This window comes from Stenella coeruleoalba (genome assembly GCF_951394435.1).
Source record: "Stenella coeruleoalba genome assembly, chromosome: 12".
Lineage (NCBI taxonomy): Eukaryota > Metazoa > Chordata > Mammalia > Artiodactyla > Delphinidae > Stenella > Stenella coeruleoalba.
Window position 1 is genome coordinate 21,904,858 of NC_137158.1, and position 22,939 is coordinate 21,927,796.

Consider the following 22,939-nt stretch of genomic DNA (forward strand, 5'->3'; position numbering starts at 1 on the left):
CTTTTGGATAGCATCTAAAAAAGGAAGTGATAAATTTATTAAAATTGGCATTATATTTACACTTGGATTGTTAACTATAATTTTATTTCTTTATCTCAATTTTTTTCATTGTCAATTAGCAAGAGATAAAAGGCATCTTCATCTCATATTGAACACTTTGTGGTTCTCAGTAGGTGTTTATTGAATAAGTAGGTATGCATTTCTCATTCTAACACTAACTAGCAAGGGATACCCTCATTGAGTCAGCATACTCACAGAATGACAGGAGTCAAGACCACCAATGGTCTCCTTAAATGAAAAAAGTATTCTTTTACAGTAGTACCTACAAGATCTCAGTTGATGGCTATACTAAATGGTAAAGTGAAATAACAATAATTCTAGTCCAGAGTCCTAACCCCAGCTTAAATAATATTTGAAAGTTCCTAGTTAGGCCGTGAAGGGGAAAAAAATGTCACCTATAACAGATGGCTCTACTATATGCCATTTAATCAAAGAACCAACTGTCCTTTAAAGCTTTGTTTTCAAAATGATCTATATATTTAAAATATAAGTAGTAGGAGAAATAATAGCCCAGGGAAACAATGCAATCCATTTTTTTTTTAAACTGGCTTCATTCACTTTATTTTTCTCATAGAAAATTAAGTGGTGATTACAGCTAGAGCCTGGGTCCTCTGCACGGAAACTCTGGTGTGGGTCTTTACAGGATGGTCGATGAATTCCTGATACAGAGACCTGGTGAACACCGTCTATTTCCAGAGATCAGGAGTGAGATAACTGTAGGTCTTGGAAATGGCACCAAAAGTGGTCTTGGCGAAGTTGCCCAGGATGGCAGCGCAGCCCCTGGCAGAGGTGTAGCAGTTGTCAATTCCAGCCATCAGCAGTAGCTTCTTGGGCACAGGGGCTGAGATGATTCCAGTGCCCCTGGGGGCAGGGATGAGGCACACCAGCATAGAGCCAGTGGCCAGTCACCTTGCAAGGGACGGTACGGGGCTTGCCAATCTTGTTCCCCCAGTATACTTGCCACACGGGGACGATGGAGAGCTTGTCCAGAATGATGGCCCCACTGAAAGCAATGGCTACCTCCTTAGAACACTTGACACCCAAACCAACATGTCTGTTGTAATCCCTGATGGTGACAAATGCCTTGAACCTGGTCTGCTGGCCAGCACATGTCTGCTTTTGCACAGACATGAGCTTCAAAACCTCATCCTTGAAGGACGCCCCCAAGAAAATGTCAATGATCTCAGATTCCTTGATGGACAGAGAGAAGAGGTAGATCTCTTCCAAGGACTAGATCTTCATGTCCTTGACCAGGCGGCCTAGCTTGGTGACAGGGAGCCACTTCTTGTCCTTGGCCTTGCCTCTGTGAGCTCTGTGGCCTCGGCCCTGGCCCCGGCCCTGACCACAACCCTGGCCCTGGCCCCGGACATCGCTGCCGAAGCCTCTGTGGAAGCCACCACGGCCTCCCATTCCAGGGTCCCCGGGGCCTCTGGGCCCTCCCACAGCACCGGCATCATCCGCCATTTGGTGTTTTTACAGAAAAGGTTTTGGTAAAAAGTGTCTTCATGTGAGAATTGCATATTAGATAGAGATCAAACATGAAAGAAAAAGAGGCAGAAGAAAATATTGTAAGAGATAATATTTATAGTTCCACTTCAGTGGACTTGGTGAACAAAGAAGCAACTGTGGGGGTGGAGTCAAGATGGCAGACTAGGAGGACATGGAATTCACATCTCCTCACAATGAGGGCACCTACCAGGCACCGGTGGGGGACCGCGGACACCTAAGGGGATGGGAGGAACCCCCAGTGACCGGGTAGGACGTGGGGCATGAGGGGAGTGAGGGGGGAGGAGAAGTGGAGGTGAGATAGGACTGGCACCCCTCAGGGACAGCTGGGGGAAGGGAAGGGATCCCACGCCCAAAGGGGGAAATTGGGGGACCATTGGGAGGGCAGAGGATCAAAAAGGAGCGTGGCCAGGTTTCCCCTGCCAACTTGGGCCCCCAAGAACCTGCTGAGATCCCAGGCCTGATCCTCTGCCCACCTAGGCCCCCTCTAGCTGCGCGGGTCCTGAGGGAGTGGGAGGGAGGGAAGGAGGAGCAAAAGTAAAGGCCGGACCCCCGGGACCGGCACCCCTGAGGGGTGCCTGGGGGAGGGGAGGAGTTTCTACACCCAGCGGGACCCACCCATGGTTAGGGGTCTAGCGGCGACGGGGGAGACCCTGGGGGACACGATGGGGAGGGGCGCGAAGGAAGGGAAGGGAACGTGGCCAGTGCTTTCCCTGTCCACTTAGGCATGGGGGAGCCTGTTGGGCTCCCAGGCCTAATCCTCTGCCCTCGGAGCCTCCCTCCTGCTGCACAGAACCCCAGCCCCGCCCCTGCACTCCCACCCAGGGTCACACCTCTACACTTGGAGACCCCCTCCAACGCACTGGGCCTAAACACCACCCACACACCCTCACTCAGGGCGTTACCTCCAAACTCCAGAACTCCACACTCCAGAGGCCCTCCTTTCGAGGTGCTGCCTCACCCCTTCTATGCAGGTCCTAAGCAGAGGCACTGCCCATGCTTGAATGTCACCCTGCCTAGGCCCTGCCCCATGCTCAAACGTCACCCCCCGACCTGCCTAGGTCCTGCCCCACCCTAAACACTGCCCCTGCCTAAGTTCCACCCCTCACCTAAACTCCTCCCCCATAGCCAAGCCTATTTTTTTCTTTTTTCCTCTTTTAGATTGAGGTTCTGTTTTACCTTGTTTATTCATTATTGTTGATTGTTTTATATTTTTCCTAATAAATCTTTTATTTTTCTAATTTTATTTTATTCTTTATACCTTGTTCTGTCCTTTTGGCTTGTTCCCCCCCCCTTGCCATTTTTTTTCTTTTCTTTTTTCTGTTGTGGTTTTATTTTACCTTGTTATAGTTGTTTCAATTATAGTTTTATTGTTCCTAATATATCTTTCTTTCTTTCTTTCTTTCTTTCTTTTTGGTTGTGTTGGGTCTTCGTTTCTATGTGAGGGCTTTCGGCAAGCGGGGTCCACTTTTCATCGAGGTGCGCGGGCCTCTCACTACCACGCCTCTCTTCTTGCGGAGCACAGGCTCCAGACATGCAGGCTCAGTAGTTGTGGCTCACGGGCCTAGTTGCTCCACGGCATGTAGGATCTTCCCAGACCAGGGCTCGAACCCATGTCCCCTGCATTAGCAGGCAGATTCTCAACCACTGCGCCACCAGGGAAGCCCCTATTTTTTATCTTTCTAATTTTATTTTGTTTTTTATTCTTTGATATTGTACTGCTCCTTTTTTTCTTTCTTTCTTTCTTTTTTTTTTTTTTTTCACTGTGCCACAAAGCTTGCGGGATCTTGGTTCCCAGGCCGGAGGTCATCCCCAGGCTCCTGTGGTGGGAGCTCAGAATCCAAACCGTTGGACTAAAAGAGAACCTCAGGCACCAGGGAATACCAACTGGAGTAAGGCCTCCTGGAGGTCCTCATCTCAGCACCAAGACCTGGCTCTATCCGACTGCCTGCAAACACCAGTGCTGGACATCTCAGGCCAAACAACCAGCAAGACAGGAATACAGCACCACCCATCAAAAAAAAAAAAAAACAATGAAACAACAAAAAATGTGTTACAGACGAAGGAGCAAGGTAAAAACCTACAAGACCAAATAAATGAAGATGAAATAGGCAAACTACCTGAAAAAGAATTCAGCGTAATGATAGTAAAGATGATCCCAAATCTTGGAAACAGAATGGACAAAATACAGGAAACATTTAACAAGGATCTAGAAGAACTAAGGAGCAAACAAACAGTGATGAACAACACGATTATTGAAATTAAAAATACTGTAGAAGGAGTCAATACCAGAATAACTGAGGCAGAAGAATGAATAAGTGAGCTGGAAGATAAAATGGTGGAAATAACTGCCAGGGAGCAGAATAAAGAAAAATGATAAAAGAATTGAGGACAGTCTCAGAGACCTCTGGGACAACATTAAATGCACCAACATTTGAATTATAGGGGTCCCAGAAGAAGAAGAGAAAAAGAAAAGGACTGAGAAAATATTTGAAGATATTATAGTTGAAAACTTCCCTAACATGGGAAAAAATATAGTCAAGTCCAAGAAGCACAGAGAGTCCCATACAGGATAAACCCAAACTGAAACATGCCAAGACACATATTAATCAAACTATTAAAAATTAAATACAAAGAAAAAATATTAAAAGCAGCAAGGGAAGAGCAAGAAATAACATACAAGGGAATCCCAATAAGGTTAACAGCTTATTTTTCAGCAGAAACTCTGCAAGCCAGAAGGGAGTGGCAGGACATATTTAAAGTGATGAAAGGGAAAAACCTACAGCCAAGATTACTCTACCCAGCAAGGATCTCATTCAGATTCAATGGAGAAATTAAAACCTTTCCAGATAAACAAAAGCTAAGAGAATTCACCAACAAACCAGCTTTACACCAAATGCTAAATGAACTTCTCTAGGCAGGAAACACAAGAGAAGGAAAAGACCTACAAAAACAAGCCCAAACAATTAAGAAAATGGTAATAGGAACATACATATCGATAATTACCTTAAATGTAAATGGATTAAAAGCTCCCACCAAAAGATACAAACTGGCTGAATGGATACAAAGACAAGACCCGTATATATGCTGTCTACAAGTGACCCACTTCAGACCTAGGGACACATACAGACTGAAAGGGGATGGAAAAAGATATTCCATGCAAATGGGAATCAAAAGAAAGCTGAAGTAGCGATTGTCATATCAGACAAAATAGACTTTAAAATAAAGACTATTACCAGAGACAAAGCAGGAAATTACATAATGATCAAAGGTTCAATCCAAGAAGATATAACAATTGTAATTATTTATACACCCAACAAAGGAGCACCTCAGTACATAAGGCAAATGCTAATAGCCATAAAAGGGGAAATTGACAGTGACAGAATAATAGTAGAGGACTTTAACACCCCACTTTCACCAATGGACAGATCATCCAGAATGAAAATAAATAAGGGAACACAGGCTTTAAATGACACATTAAACAAGATGGACTTAATTGATATTTATAGGACATTCCATCCAAAAAGAACAGAATACACTTTCTTCTCAAGTGCTAATGGAACATTCTCCAGGATAGACCATATCTTGGGTCACAAATCAAGCCTTGGTAAATTTAAGAAAATTGAAATCATATCAAGTATCTTTTCCAACCACAATGCTATGAGACTAGATGTCAATTACAGGAAAAAAAACTGTAAAAAATATAAACACATGGAGGCTAAATAATACGCTACTTAATAACCAAGAGATCACTGAAGAAATCAAAGAGGAAATCAAAAAATACCTAGAAGTAAATAACAAAGAAAACACGATGAGCAATACCTGTGGGATGCAGCAAAATCAGTTGTAAGAGGAAAGTTTATAGCAATACAGTCCTACCTCAAGAAACAAGAAACATCTCAAATAAACAACCTAACCTTACACCTAAAGCTATTAGAGAAAGAAGAACAACAAAAAACAACCCAAGGTAGCAAAAGGAAAGAAATCATAAAGATCAGATCAGAAATAAATGAAAAAGAAATGAAGAAAACAATACCAAAGATCAATAAAACTAAAAGCTGGTTCTTTGAGAAGATAAACAAAATTGATAAACCTTTAGCCAGACTCATAAATAAAAAGAGGGAGAGGACGCAAATCAATAAAATTAGAAATGAAAATGGAGAAGTTACAACACACTGCAGAAATTCAAAGCATCCTAAGAGACTACTACAAGCAACTCTATGCCAATAAAATGGTAAACCTGGAAGAAATGGACAAATTCTTAAAAAGATATGACCTTCTGAGAATGAACCAGGAAGAAATAGAAAATATGAACAGACCTATCACAAGTAACGAAATTGAAACTGTGATTAAAAGTCTTCCAATTAACAAAAGCCCAGGACCAGATGGCTTCACAGGAGAATTCTGTCAGAGAAGAGATAACACCTGTCCTTCTCAAACTCTTCCAAAATATAGCAGAGGGAGGAACACTCCCAAACACATGCTACGAGGCCACCATCAGGCTGATACCAAAACCAGACAAAGATGTCACAAAAAAAGAAGACTACAGCCCAATATCTCTGATGAACATAGATGCAAAAATCCTCAACAAAATGCTAGCAAACAGAATCCAACAGCACATTAAAAGGATCCTACACCATGATCAAATGGGGTTTATCCCAGGAATGCAAGGATTTTTCAGTATATGCAAATCAACCAATGTGCTACACCATATTAACAAATTGAAGGTTAAAAACCGTATGATAATCTCAGTAGATGCAGAAAAAACTGTTGGCAAAATTCAACACCCATTTATGATAAAAACTCTCCAGAAAGTAGGCATAGAGGGAACTTTCCTCAACATAATAAAGGCCATATATGATAAACCCACAGCCAACATCGTCCTCAATGGTGAAAAACTGAAACCATTTCCTCTAAGATCAGGAACAAGACAAGTTTGCCCACTCTCACCACTATTATTCAACCTAGTTTTGGAAGTTTTAACCACAGCAATCAGAGAAGAAAAAGAAATAAAAGGCATCCAAATGGGAAAAGAAGAAGTAAACCTGTCACGGTTTGCAGATGACATGATACTATACATAGAGAATCCTAAAGATGTTACCAGAGAACTACTAGAGCTAATCAACGAATTTGGTAGAGTAACAGAACACAAAATTAATGCACAGAAATCTCTGGCATTCCTATGCACTAATGATGAAAAATCTGAAAGAGGAATTAAGGAAACACTCCCGTTTACCACTGCAACAAAAAGTGTAAAATACCTAGGCATAAAACCTACCAAAGGAGACAAAAGACCTGTGTGCGAAAAACTGTAAGACATTGATGAAAGAAATTAAAGATGATACAACAGATGGAGAGATATACCATGTTCTTGGATTGGAAGAATCAACATTGTGAAAATGTCTATACTACCCAAAGCAATCTACTGATTCAGTGTAATCCCTATCAAACTACCAATGGCATTTTTCACGGAACTAGAACAAAAAATTTCACAATTTGTATGGAAACACAAAAGACCCCAAATAGCCAAAGCAATCTTGAGAAAGAAAAACGGAGCTGGAGGAATAAGGCTCCCAGACTTCATACTATACTACAAAGCTACAGTAATCAAGACAGTATGGTACTGGCACAAAAACAGATCAGTGGAACAGGATAGAAAGCCCAGAGATAAAGCCACTTACCTATGGTCACCTTATCTTTGATAAAGGAGTCAAGAATATACAATGGAGAAAAGACAGCCTCTTCAATAAGTGGTGCTGGTAAAACTGGACAGCTACATGTAAAAGAATGAAATTAGAACACTCCCTAACACCATACACAAAAATAAACTCAAAATGGATTAAAGACCTAAATGTAAGGCCAGACACTATCAAACTCTTAGAGGAAAACATAGGCAGAACACTCTACGACATAAATCACAGCAAGATCCTTTCTGACCCACCTCCTAGAGAAATGGAAATAAAAACAAAAATAAACAAATTGGACCTATTGAAACTTAAAAGCTTTTGCACAGCAAAGGAAACCATAAACAAGATGAAAAGACAACCAACAGGAGAAAATATCTGCAAACGAAGCAACTGACAGAGGATTAATCTCCAAAATATACAAGCCTCTCATGCAGCTCAATATCAAAAAAACAAACAACCCAATCCAAAACTGGGCAGAAAACTTAAATAGACATTTTTCCAAAGAAGATATACAGATTGCCAACAAACACATGAAAATATGCTCAACATGACTAATCATTAGGGAAATGCGAATTAAAACTACAATGAGGTATCACCTCACACCGGTCAGAATGGCCATCATCAAAAAATCTACAAACAATAAATGCTGGAGGGAGTTGGAGAAAAGGGAACCCTCTTGCACTGTTGGTGGGAATGTAAATTGATACAGCCACTATGGAAAACAGTATGGAGGTTCTTTAAAAAACTAAAAATAGAACTACTACTACTACTGGGCACATACCCTGAGAAAACTATAATTCAAAAAGAGACATGCACTACAATGTTCGTTTCAGCACTATTTACAATAGCCAGGACATGGAAGCAACCAATGTGTCCATCAACAGGTGAATGGATGAAGAAGATGTGACACATATATACAATGGAATATTACTCAGCCATTAAAAGAAACGAAATTGAGTTATTTGTAGTGAGGTGGATGCACCTAGAGTCTATCATACAGAGTGAAATAAGTCTGAAAGAGAAAAACAAATATCATATGTAATCACATATATATGGAATCTAAAAAAAAAAGAAATGGTTCTGAAGAACCTAGGGGCCAGACAGGAATAAAGACACAGGCGTAGAGAATGGATATGAGGACAAGGGAAGGGGGAAGGATAAGCTGGGACGAAGTGAGAGAGTAACATTGACGTATATACACTACCAAATGTAAAACAGATAGCTAGTGGGAAGCAGCCATATAGCACAGGGGATAAGCTCTGTGCTTTGCGACCACCTAGAAGGGTGGGATAAGTAGGGTGGGAATGAGACACAGGAGGAAGGGGATATGGGGTATACGTCTGCATGTAGCTGATTCACTTTGTTATACAGCAGAAACTAACACACCGTTGTAAAGCAATTATACTCCAATAAAGATGTTTAAAAAATGAAAAAGAAACAATTGTGAATTCTCTTGAAGCATCTCATTCCTCAAGCCATTGTGAAGGACTTGCAGTACTCCTTTTGCAAAAGGGAGAATTAAAGTTAGATTCTCAAAGCTTCACCAATCTTGCCTCACATACAGTTCCTTGATTACAGATTTAAACACTTCTAAAATTCAGGGTAAACATTCTCACCCACTTAGAAAAAAAACATCAGAATGAAATTTCACATGCAAAACATTCGCTTGAAACTCACATAGTAAAGTGTGTATGAGGAGAGAATATTCTAATGACTAAGGTGAGGAATACAGTCAAGGTGGTGCCTTTATCCTTAAGGAAATGAAGAAGTATGATAAATGAGGGTGAAAAAACAGACATCATTTATAAAACTGTGAATCAGGGCTTCCCTGGTGGCGCAGTGGTTGGGAGTCCGCCTGCCGATGCAGGGGACACGGGTTCGTGCCTTGGTCCGGGAAAATCCCACATGCTGCGGAGCGGCTGAGACCGTGAGCCATGGCCGCTGAGCCTGCGCGTCCGTAGCCTGTGCTCCGCAACGAGAGAGGCCACAGCAGTGAGAGGCCTGCGTACTGCAAAAGAAAAAAGCAAAAAAAGAACAAAAAAAAACCCCTGTGAATCATTTGCTTTGATTTTCTGTGAATCAAGTAACTAAAACTATAGGCTACTGTTATCCAGGCACTGGATGTCTTTGAATCTTTGGAGGAAATTTGACATTAAAAATAACAGGTTAGGGCTTCCCTGGTGGCGCAGTGGTTGAGAGTCCGCCTGCCGATGCAGGGGGTTCGTGCCCTGGTCCGGGAAGATCCCACATGCCGTGGAGCGGCTGGGCCCGTGAGCCATGGCCGCTGACCCTGCGTGTCCGGAGCTTGTGCTCCGCAACGGGAGAGGCCACAACAGTTGAGAGGCCCGCGTACCGGAAAAAATAAATAAATAAATAACAGGATAAACTATTGATATGTTATTCTACTCAGTTTTTCAGCTAATGTGTCAGATAGGTGTTGGTAAAAATGTCTCTCAAACAACTAATGATAATAATGATAAGTTTAACACACCAAGCCAAGGTTAATATTCCTCGTTCCATATGGAAACAGACAATTTTCCAGAATTACAGCGAATAGGCTGGACTGAGTCAATGTTTCTCAAACTGGAATTTACAGATGTATTCTCAAGGGAATATACAAGTTCTGTTGTTACTGAAAGTGGAGGTCCGGCTGCTCGCCGCTGTAAAGCCAGTAAAGAGGCAAGTTGGTGGAAAGGAAAGTTTGCTTTATTTTGGATGCTAGCAACCGGGGCTGTGTGGGGAGGGGGGAGGGCTGTCCAAAGGCTGAATTCCTTTGGCTCCTGTCCAAAGGCTGACTTCCCCCCACTGACAATCAGTGGCCAAGAGCCTTTATCGGCGGAGGGAGGGGCTACATGCAGAAACAGCACAGTCGGCTTTGACAGTCATCTTGAAATTGATCATGTGGTGGTCTGATCGCATCATCTTGTTTTAAGTACAGTTAATCTTCAATTCCAGGGTCCGTTCCCATTTCTTTGAGGCCAGTTCTCAGAATTGTGGCGGCTTATGTCACAGCTACAGGCTGATCATCATGTATCAATAGTTCTTCCACCTGGTGGGGTTTCAGTATCTACAAGACAGCTCACAGGACACGGCTCAGAATATTCTCTATAGCCCTTGAGGAGGAACCAAAGATCCTTGACTTTGTTAATGACTGAAGTATTATTATTTTGTCCTGTTTGACTGCTTTCCTTTGCTTCTGCATTTTCTCACTTCTCTGATTAAACATATTCTTTGGCTAAAATTTTTCTACAGACAAAAGGCAGGCAGAGGACATGGTGGGGTGGGGGGAAGGGCCATAGGGTCCTGCTCCGTTTCACTATGAGAAAGTTAACATTGTCTTTCAGTTTTAGTGATGATGTTTTTTAAAAAGTATATTTTGAGTTATCTGGATAACTACCTCATTACCAAGACTGCCCTATAATTTAATACTTGCATTTGTGTTTGCCCTTACCATCCTGTGATGCCCAAGGATCACCTGTAATCATGGTATTTATCTTACGCATATGTTGGATAACAAGTGTGACCACCATTCTGTTGGCGTATTCTAACATGAAAATGACTACATTTGCTTTTGTTTACCAGTGGTAGATAAAAATATTTTTCTCCTTTACAATTTAAAGACATTTTTATAAAATAAGACTTTATTTCCTTAATTTACTTACTAAATTGAAATTGATTAAATATTATAAAAACAATGTAGTAAAGCAGAATGATGTGTTCCTTGCCACAGGCTAATGAGAATAAAATAGATATAAAAGTAATAGATAAATGATTCAATTTATACCATGGTACCCCAGTGGCACTGGGAAATGAAGTGTTTAGAGTGGTCTGAATAGAGAATCGAGGTGCTAGAGTTCAAGTACCACAAAGCAGATTGAACACACTGAACTAAAAACAAAACAAACAAACAACAACAAAAAAGAAATAATATCGTGGCAGTCAGAGTCAAACGCACTTTGCCAACAAACATATTGCTTACATGTATCAATTGTTAGGATAAATGCAGCAACCAAAACTCAGAGAAGTTTTTTGGTTGAAAGAAACTTTCTAAATCTCCGATATTGGAATATACCATAAATTTACAGGTCTATTCAATAGATTGATGCTTTCATATGAATTCTTTTTTTTTGGCCGTGCCTTGTGGCTTGCAGGATCTTAGTTCCCTGACCAGGGATTGAACCCAGGCCCCTAGCAGTGAAAGCGTGAGTCCTAACCACTGGATCACCAGGGAACTTCCTGAATTCATTTTCTAAAAGGCAAAATCAATATCAATAATAACAAGGACCCCAATGATGATCCACTATGTTGAAGATCAAAAGAATCCAATCCACAGCTGACATATAAAACCCAAACATTTTTATATTTTTTATTAAATTCAATGTTATAAATTTTGTTTTAGCAAAATAGCATGTCACACTAAATTGATAATTAGTCCTTGCCTTGGTTTTATAAATGTATGTATTTAACTATTACCATAATACAGTTTAAGTCAACACTGAAAGCCCAAAGAATTTTGCCTCTATAGGAGTCCCATACTTTAATACAGTTTGAGAAACCCTGAACAGATAATATCTAAAATGTTTTCCAGCTATACTTTTCTACGTCTCTGACCTTTTATCATCACATGGACCGCATTGCCAGCCGAGTATCTTGCACAAGCATGCTGATGGTGACCGTAAGCTAAAAAGGGAATGAGGCTGAAAAACATCAATCTGTCATCACCACTGAGATACTATCACAAAGAAATTGAGGCTGAGACACTCAGGTCACTTTTAGAAAAGAGAACATGCATACATACTGGATGGCATCTAATTCATCTACTTCATTCAAAATGTATTATCCTAAAAAGAACTATTTTATAAATAAAAATAAACAAAAAGTGTTTCCCTAAAATGAGACTGAGTGGAAATTAATGAATACAGCCTGTTCATAATTCCAAACAGTTTACCAAAGACCCACCATTGAAAAAAACAATAATTGTCCAGATCTATCTTATCTAAAATTTTCAGGGAGCACAAGAAAGTGGCAGGCAGCATTCAGGTCTTGCTGGGCATGATTGCTCATGGCAGCGCTATTCTTTTCTTGCTATCATAGCTAGCAGTCTATTTAAATGAAATTCACGTTGCCAGTACTTATAAGCTGATCCTCTTTGACTGAGGAGAGTTGAAATTTGTATTGCTTATTGCAATTGGTGATTCCTATTAGTTTTATTTTAAATTTTTTACTCCTATTAATGCCAGTAAATAAATAAACGTATCAAGTTTTTAGTGGTGAGGAAGCACTTGTAGGAAGCTCCTGTCCTATTGAAGTTAAATGGAAACATTGTGTAGAGAAAGATATTTACTAGCAATGTGACTGAATTCAGGGTGAATTGGCTTGTTTGCAACTTCTAGATTTTACTAAACAAAAAACAAAGAAGCAAAAGCTTTGTGAACTTTTGAGGTTGGGTTTGCTGTCTGGCTGTGTGCTGAGGATAAGAAGCACTAAATACAGAAACAAATGAAAAGGAAAACAGACCTAGATGCTACAACCATCTTAGTCTTAGTTTCCTCTACAACAAAGTGAGATTTTCTGTTTCTCCAGAGGGATTTTGAGAAAATTATAATACATGATATATATGAAATATCTGCTACAAAGCACTCAATATAAGTTATCTTTATTTTTGATACTATTATTATTACTATAATAATTGTTATGATTATTATTAACATAATACCTGGCACTGAGTCATCCCTGAATAAATTTTAATTCTCATCCCTTTGATTCCGGGTACCAGAATCCCTCTTTTGAAATTTAGTACATGGTACCCAGTAGGTTCAAAGGTGAGCTGAGGCATTTCTAACCCTTCCCCCCATCCCTTCTGCCTAACCTGGACCCACTCAGTGCATGTTAAACTCATATTGTCTAGAAATATCAGTTCCCCTAAAAGTCCTTGAAGGCCTGTGTCTCCCCCTCCACTCATCCTACTCCCTGCATGAAGATTAATATAATTAAATTTGCATAACTCTTTACAGTTATGCAAACTCTTTACAAAATTTCCAAACTCTTTACTCTTTAAAAAGTACGTCCACCTACATTATTACATTTAATTCTTATAACATCTCTGTTATTTTTATCTCCATTTCACAGATGAGACAATTAAGGCTCAAAGAAATTAGTAACTTAATAAAATAACAATAGATAACATTTGTTTCAGGCACTGTGCCAAGTACTTTATACTCATGACTCAGCACATCCTCAAAACAAGTCTAGCGGTGGGGTAGGCACAATTCTGGGATGGCCAGCAAGACCCCTGGCCCTGCCCTTCTCTCCCATCCCTTGTGCATACTCTGTACAATCCTTGCTGCTGTGAATCTGGTAGTTTTCTCACTGAGGTAACTAAAAGCAGAGCTGATAGCGTCTTTTCATAAGTAGCCGTTGCCCTAGCCCTTTCCTCTGGTCCCCCTCCCATCACTTCAAAACTTAAAAACTGAAGAATTCACAATTGGCACAGCACATCTAGAAGACGCCCCGATGGGCTGTTGCCTGTGCCTTTTCTATCATGAAATGGGTTTTTTTTTGGTTTTTTTGTTTGTTTGTTTTTTGCTGTACGCGGGCCTCTCTCTGTTGTGGCCTCTCCCGTTGCGGAGCGCAGGCTCCGGATGCGCAGGCTCAGCGGCCGTGGCTCACGGGCCCAGCCGCTTCGCGGCATGTGGGATCTTCCCGGACCGGGGCACGAACCCGTGTCCCCTGCATCGGCAGGCGAACTCTCAACCACTGCGCCACCAGGGAAGCCCCTATCATGAAATGTTTTTGATATTAACCCTGACTAGAAAGACTCACTGACTGTTCCTGATGTCCACTGGTGGTGTTTGCATGAGGTGTATCTTTTGGGTTTATCTCAGTAAGACGTAACTTGTATATGGTTCACAGGCCAGCAGGCTCATATTTGCCAGGCCTCTCTGGGATTACAGCAGGCACGTGACTAGGTGACTGTAAGTGTCAGAACGCAGCAGGCTGGATTTAATGCCCTGGCTTTTGACAGAGCACCTTACTGTTTTCAGACGAGCGGGCTTCCGATTTTTATGTTTCTCCCCATGATGTCAAACTGTTGTCTGCCGTTCCTTGTGGAAGTTAGTGTCATACAGCAGAGGGAATGACAGGTTCAACCTGTAGTGACACTTTTCCAGGCTGGGCTCAACATGAACAGCAGAATTGAAAACAGCAATTCAGGACAGAGTAATACATCACATACTCCACACATAGCTAAGAACTAGGAAATAAACAAAAAAGTGACTGAGCAGCCAATATCCATATATCATCGATCGTCTGCTATAGCTTATGCACTTTCTCAGAGAAGAGACTCCTTCTCTTCTCTGGATCCACTTACTCTTATGCAAAACTCTAGCAAGTGTAAGATCTACATTCTTAAGCCCTCAACAGGTTAGAAGCAGGAGAAAGGCTGACACACTAAATTCCACAGGAATAGCAGTCAGCAGATTGATATCATGAGAAGAAGCATAAAAATCAGAAGCACAGTTGTCTGAAAACATTTACTCTAAAGGCAGAAAACTTGCACATCTCAATAGCCCCTATGACATCATTAGGACAAAGAAGAATTCCTTAATTTATTCATTTATATACTTAAGAATAGTCATTCATCATCTAGTATGTGTTAGGAGGTAGGCTAGTTGTTTGAGACACAGCCATGAATGAGACAAAGTTCCTTCATCAGGAAGGTTTCATCTAAGTGAGGACAGATAGCATTTTAATACAATACAGTTGATTGCAATAGAATGATAAAGGCAAAGAATGCTATAGCATCACAGAGGAAGAGCACAGAACCTAGTAGAGGAAGCTCACGAGAAGCTTTCCAGAGAAACTGGGGTCTACACCAGGGCCTGAGGGATAAGTAGGAGTTAGCAGGGAAAGTGGAGGCTTGAGGGAGAATATTCCAAGCATCGAGAACCGAGAATCATATGTGCAAAGGTCCAGAGTTAAATAATAGCCCCGGGCCAGCTTTGTGGGCATGCGACCTGTCCACAGGTCCCTATGCTCAGAAGCCATCCCACACACACCAGACTTGTATAATATTCTGCTCTCATTGTCTTGAAATTCCAAATGATTTTATCTTTGAACCTGTGTTTTTGTAAGTGAAGTCCAGTAGGACAGTGGAGCACGTGTGTGAGCAGAGGAGATACAGCCCATACCACCACCACCCCTAGCTGCTGTCTTTGCCTATAGCATTCATCTGACACACAGAATTCCAGCTGATCCACCATATGTGAAAGTTCAGGGAGATGCAGAAGAAGTATAAAATAAGCATGTTGCATCTTTGATTGAGTGAGATCAGCATGCTCTGACAGCCCCAAGACACTTCATTTTCTATTCCAACCAGAACTTACTTCAAACGCAGAAAGGAGGCGATAGCGTTCTAAGAAACATCATGACCAGAGACCCCTACGATATATATTCTTATTGTTGCTACTCTGTGTTAGTCAACCACTTACACTGGAAATGATAACTTAGAAAGGGGGGGAAAAAAGAATAACTCTTAGTTCTTTTTCGTTTCAATTGTTCCTTACTGATGAGTAATTGTTGGTAGAATGTGAGTGTATCAAAAAGTGAAAGAGAAACAGTTGAGTTAGTTTTGTGAAATGCTTTCCACTGTACTGAAGAGAAACAAATACATATGGATGTACAAGGTCTGAAATACAAATTGTGTAATTTCAGTGATTCAGCATACAAAATAAATGCTCTCACATTTAAAAACTGGCATCGCACAATATAAAGATGAACAATAACATCCATGATGATTTTAATTTTTCTTTACTTAGAATGACATTAAGTAGCAAATTAAAAAAAAAAAACAGCTACTATAACAACGGGAGAGAGAGACTGGGAGAAAGAGAAATGCTTTATTTTTTTTCCTGCTTTTTGAAAATAAGGGTCCCATATTTTCATTTTATACTGAGTCCAGCAAATTATGTAGCATGCTGTATGACAGCATAAAAAGTTTGTGTGACGTAGAAAGTTCAGAATTGGAGGAATACAATGTATTATATCTGTGGAAGGTGGGAAGGGAGGAGGGAGGGACTTGAGTCAGGAAAAACCATGTGGCCATCTGGTTGTAAGGGGAGTAGAGTGGCTTTGTGTATCAATGAGAAAATATCAATTTTCAGACTCAAATAATGGAGAAAGACTGACAGAGATTCTAGAAGAGGTAAGGCCCTGCCAAAAGCCACTCCTGGTGCTGCCACGTCAGGCTAAAAAATGTAGAGCCCCACCTAGGGGTAAAGGAGAGTCATGGAAGAGAAACAACCCAACAGATTGATCATTAAAGAAAGATCATTCAGTGTGGAGGATGTACTAAAAGCATGATAGCCAGTTGGGTGCTGGTAAACTTGTTCTCAGAAAACAAAGAAGCATCCAGTCACAAGATAAGGGATACATATTATGTATACAGACACACACACACAGTCTTAGCCTTCGATATGGAAAATCATCCTCTTTGGCAAAAGAATACATTTTTGTGGAATTTAAAGAAGCTAGAGGGCTCCCCTGGTGGCGCAGTGGTTAAGAATCCACCTGCCAATTCAGGGGACGCGGGTTCGAGCCCTGGTCTGGGAAGATACCACATGCTGCGGAGCAACTAAGCCCATGCACCATACTACTGAGCCTGTGCTCTAGAGCCTACGAGCCACAACTACTGAGCCTGCATGCCTCAACTCCTGAAGCCCACACGCCTAGAGTCCGTGCTCCACACCAAGAGAAGCCACCGCAATGAGAAGCTCGCACACCACAATGAAGAGTAGACCCCTCTCACCGCAACTAGAGAAAGCCCGTGCGCAGCAACAAAGACCCAACTCAGCCAAAAATTAATTAATTAACTAATTAATTTTTTAAATAAATAAGCTAGAAATAAAAAATACTTGTTTTTCTGGAATAAATTTTTTTTTAAGTTTTTAAAAACCCAAACCAACCCAAAACAATAAACTTTCATTTTTAGCATTGGCTGATTTCAAGCTACTAATAGTTTAACAATCAGCTTGCAAAATTTCTGAATATTTAACAGACTTCAGCTCTCCTAAGTCTTTAAAAGCCAGCTCCCTCTCCCCACTGCAAGTAATGGTTACATGGGTGTCCACGTCTGTAGTTAAAAACTGAGAGATACATTTAACAATTTATTCATATTTCCATCAAAATAAAAATATTTCTTAGAGAAGTCAGTTCTCTCAAATCTGAACACTGGTTGTCTGTGCTGATTTATTCCCCCAAGTTGTCAAAAGGAAAGACATATGGAGCACAAGTAATATTTGAAGAGATTAATTGCCAAGAAGATTTCAGAACTGATGGAATACAGCAATCCACAAATTTAAGAAACCAGCAAATCCCAAGAATTTAAAAAATAAATAAAAACTACACATGATGTACCACACTGAAATTACAGACCTTAAAAGCAGCCTAAGGAGCTAGAATTTTAAAAACTGACTTCTCGACACAACTGTGGAAGCCAAGAATCAGTGAAATAATTTCTTGAAATATGTAGATCAAAACTGAGAAGTAACCTAGAGTATCCAATCCAAGAATAAAAGGAAGGTGGGAAGGAAGGAAGGAAGGGAGGGAGGGAGGGAGGGAGGGAGGGGAGAGGGAGAAGAAAGGAAAAACTTCTAAGAATTAGGGCAAAATAAGACATTTCAGACAAACAGAAACTGAGAAACTGCCACCAACAGATGCTCATTAAAGAAAATTCTAAAGTTTGTACTTTACTGAGAAGGAAAACTACCTCAGATGAAAAATCTAAGATGCAAAAGGAAAGAAGTGCCCATTGGGAAGATTTTTCAAGGCCATCCCTAACGCAGCTGTTGTCCGTTTTTGGCTTGCACACATGTAAAAACACCGCAAATCAAATGGACATAGGGACCACCATCCCTGGATCCTTTCTATACTGATGGTTCCAGCCCCTGAGATTCAATATGATTTTTGTCTTACTATCTTGACTAGTGGCTGGAGTGAGGCAGGGGAGCAGTTCCAGATGTTTCCCTCTGCCTTTCCCGTGATATCTCTTAACTTACTCGCTGAGGTTCTAATTGGGGGCAGGGTGGCGGAGGTGGGGAAGATTGGATAGGAAGAGCCTTGGACTGCAATGCAATTCTGAGAAATCTCAGCCAGGCTGATGGTAAGGCCCTGAGCTGAAATTCTTCCTCAGAACATTTCTTTGTGGGACAGTTATGATTCCTACACTGCACTCAGTCATTGACTGGGGCCACTGGCTAGAGGAGGCATGACCTGGTGTGGTTGACCCAAAGGTGTAATCATGGGGACTGTCAATCAGCCACATTTGTCCAGGCAAATTCTCTTGAAGGACTTCTGAGCAGAGCACTTCCATAGCCTCCATGGAGAAGAGACGGCGTATGTGTTCTAAGAGATAAGTACAAGAATATTTGTAGTGCAGTATTTATCATAACCCCAAAATGGAAACAACTCATATGTCCATCAGCAGGAGGGTGGATGAATACACAGTGTCACTGGTATACAGTGAAAGCTATTCAGTCATGAGTGGACTACAGCTACAGGGCATCCACAAGGATGCATCTCACAAACAATGTTGCACCAAAAAAAGGAAGTCAGAGGAAAAATGGAATACAGTATTTCCATTTATCAAGTTCAAGTAAAATTAAATGAAATATTCTTAATGATATGTACATGGACGGTAAAACCGTAAAGAAAAGCAACCATTAACACAAGTGTAAGGATAATATTTACCTCTGGGGAGAAGGAAGAGGAATCTCAGTGGGCTTCTAAGGGACTGACAACACTGTATTTCTTTACCTGACATATGGGTTCATGCAAGGGTATTTATTTTAGTATTGTTCTTTGGACGGCACATATATGTCTTATAGACTTTTCCCAAATGTATGATATATTTTACAATTTAATGTTTAATATGACTCTTTCATTAGATATGTAAAAACATTTGCTTTTTAAAAAATCCTTTCAGCAAGCTAGATGTGGAAAGAAACTTCTTCCTCTCAGTGAAAGCTATCAAACAGAAACCTTCATGAAGCATCACAAGTAAGAGTAGAGGGACTTCCCTGGCAGTCCAGTGGTTAAGACTCCACCCTTCCAAGGCAGGGGGCGGGGGTTTGATCCCACATGCCGTGCGGTTTTGGCCAAAGAATAAAAAAATAAATTAAAATTAAAATAAACAAGAGCAGAGCATTAAAAGCATCCCCATTAGTGTCAGGAGGGGTCAAGGATACACTATCATTGCTAGTCTTCATCCTGTATGAGAGGCATACTTGTTTTATGAATTTGAAATTATTTAACTCACTAATGAGTAGTTGGTACTTACTCCATGTATCCTATTGACAAGAGCTAGACTGACATTCTCATTACAGTGTGACTTTGTCATATTCCCAGGAACAATTACGAATATGCAGTCCCACCTTTTCTTAATAATGAATTAACTGTGCCACCACTACCAATTGTTTTGAACTAAATTTCATGGACTTGCAATTCTATTTCTCTGCTTCTTTTGATCACGGGTCACCTTTTAGAGGTCCATGCCTTCAGAAGATGAGACATTGAGGCCAGCTGTATAGTGAAAAGAGTGTAGAGCTTGAAGTCATTCAGGTGTATGTTCAAAGCCAACTCAATCGATTCAAAGTTGGGTATGACCTCAGGCATATTGCTTAATCCCTTCATTCTTCTGTTTGATATCTTAAAAAATGAGGATAATTATGCCTACTTTGCAGAAATGTCATGAAACTTCAAAACAACAAGTCAATGGCCTAGCTCAAGGCCTAGATATAAAAGACGGTCCAAAATGGTGTAGTTATGATTATTTTCTTAATTTCATGAGAGCCAGCTAAATTCCTGAAACCAACCCCCAAAATGTTGATGAAGGATCCTGGAGTGCTGCCATGGCCTTTGTTGGCCCTGTCCTATTCACCGTGTTTATCAATAGCTTGAGACATAGATGAAATGACTGCATGGCACAAAACTAGACCAGGTGACTAAAACACTTCAGTGGACTCCAACAACACTGGGCCCAAAATCAACAAGAGGAAATTTGATGTGACTTAAAGAAAGGTCCAGGCTTGATCTTCCTGACATTTGGAGTTGATACTCCATGAGCAGTGAGCCGTGTCTAAATAACACTGGTGGCTTTGAGTTTGATATGAGCTAACAGTGCATGAGAGCCCTATCACCAGTGGGAATTCAGGTGACTTGACAAAAAGCAGTGGAGAAGAATGACATGGCAGGCCCCAGCTGCAGTAGGCAGGAAAGGCAGCTAGTTCTCTCCTCATTAGAGTCTCATTACCATCTCAAAGGCCCTCAGGAAGTGGTGGTGGGAATGTGCAGATGTGGATTTAATTGATCTCAATGCAATTTTTAAGCTACTAAAATCTCTATTTCCATAACAGCCTCAGGGAATGTTCCTGAACTCAGGTCTGGCTGCTTGCCACTCAGAGGCCAACACTGGAGAGGCAAGTGTTGGCAGAAAGGAAAGTTTGCTTTATTCAGAAGGTTGGCAACCAGAGGAGCAGGTGGACTCATGTCCAAAAGCAAACTCTCTCCTGTTGATCAGTGGGCAAGAGCTTTTAAATAGGAGTTTCAGGGGTGCATAGGTAAAAGGAGGGGGCTACATGCAGAACAGCACAGTCAGCTCTGACAGTCTCTTGAAATTGGTCATGTGGTGGTGTGGTCAGCATCATCTTGATTATTTTGACTCCAGTTAGTCTTCAGTTCCAGGATCAGTTTGTTCCCATTTCTTTGAGGCCAGTTCTTGACATTGTCACAGCTTATGTCATGGCTACAGTCAGACCATCATGTAGTTAACTTCTTCCACCTGGTGTGGGTTTCAGTATCTACAAAACAGCTCAAAGGACATGGCTCAGAATGTTCTCTATAGCTCTTGAGGAGGAACTAAATGTCCTTGACTTTGCTTAATGACTACAGTATTATTACTTTGTCCTGTTTGACTGCTTTCCTTTGCTTCTGCATTTTCTCATTTCTCTGATTAAGTTTATTCCTTGACTACAGCTTTTCTACAGGCAAAAGGCAGGCAGAGGACATGATGGGGGGTGGGGTCTGTCCTGGGAAGGCCCCATAGGGTCCTTCTCTGTTTCAGGAAGAGGTACTACAAACCATTACAAAAAAAAAAATTTTTTTAAACACATGCAGCAGTGATATATTAAAATGGCATGAAATAACCGAAGGAACAAAAGCAAGAAGAAAGAAAAGGTCAGGATAACAGTCATAGTGATTGCAATGACCTGGTCATATTCTTGCTTTTGAAACACCCATTCCTCTAGTTCATTTCAAAGAAAACTAATCAATGGCTTCTGGCATTTTCTTCCAGCTCCAAATTCTTTTATTTTTTTTTAAGGTTTTGGCTACACATTGCCACTGGGTGGTGCTCCAAATCCACACAATCGTCTTGGAACTGCAGGGAGCAAGTAAGTAAAAAGCAGGCAACCACTGACTGGTTTTCAGACATATGAACAAAACATTTAAAATATATTCTCTCTTTGTATTGACGCATAAAGACGCACAAACACCGAAGGAAAGGAAGTGGCCATCTTTAGAAAGAAAGAAAGCATCTCTGCAACTGAAAACAAAACAACACAAAACAAAACCAGCCAGCTAGGAAAGACGCTACTGAAGCAGATTTTCAGAGATCGATAATGTGCAATCTCCTCTGGCTGAGGGTGTGATCGGCAGCTTACCCTGATGCACAGAGATTTTTTGTTTGTTTGTTTTTTAATTAGTTTTTCTAGTTGCACAGAGACCTCTTCTGCAGCTACATTTTGCATGTGTACACTGTGTGGATGTGTGCATCTTAGGAGTACACGTTAAAACATTCCTACAAAGAAGGCCAGGGACTGCCCTTGGGGCCCAGACAGTCTGTGTGGCTCCAGCGACTATCCCCTTGGGAAAATCAAACACAAAATGCCATTCAAACAACCAATTATTGCACTGCTTTAGATAAGGCAACTTGCACTTCCCCCCTTTGTCAGACTCCTTAAAGGAAGAGTTGCAAACCAGAAGAGGAACGAATAATGAGCTTTTCATTATCTATAGAGCCTGTGCCAAAAGGTCCTTTGACAAAGAGAAGATGGGAATCAAGTGTGTCTTGACTGGCTCTAGCATTTTCTTTTGTAGCTATACTAACATTTTCCCAATGTTCAGTTTCCTTTTATTGTACTGCTTTACCTAATACATGTTTAACAAAATGTAGTTGGGCAATAATAAAATAGCTGATGGTGCCAGGCAATAAAAAAAAATAGCTGACACTTAAGCTTTTATTACATGCCAGGTGCTGAGCAATTTACCTCCTCGTTCCCTGTAATACTCAGAACAACACTATGAAGAAGGAATCATTATCATCTCCACTTTGCAAGTATGGCAATGAAGCCTCAGCAAGGTTAAGTAACTCGCACAAGGATACACGGCTAGGAAATGGCAGTTCCTGGCTCAGACGCATCTCTGCACCAAAGCACATGCTCTTCCTTTTCTATAAGCACATTTAACTGAGATTTCAGGATGTCCTAGTTAAAGAACTCAACCTCAGAGAAGGTGTCCTGGTTATGATTTACCTTGCTGGCCCTGCCCCTTTAGTCCCTGGGTCCCATAGGGCAGCACTGACACTTGAGGATGAAGCAAGTCCACGTCCCAGCTTCCCAAGGGGATATTTCACC

At 41.0% G+C, this 22,939-nt stretch overlaps 1 protein-coding gene and 1 pseudogene across 3 annotated transcripts in view; one reads left to right on the top strand and one right to left on the bottom strand.

Moving 5' to 3' along the window:
* The window catches only part of ZNF292 (zinc finger protein 292), a 208,738-nt gene that overhangs the window by 20,341 nt on the left and 165,458 nt on the right, over positions 1–22,939 (top strand). The gene's annotated exons all lie outside the window — the stretch shown is intronic.
* LOC307195408 (small ribosomal subunit protein uS5-like) lies at positions 389–1,524 on the bottom strand (annotated as a pseudogene). The gene has a single exon. The product of its transcript is annotated as a small ribosomal subunit protein uS5-like (transcript).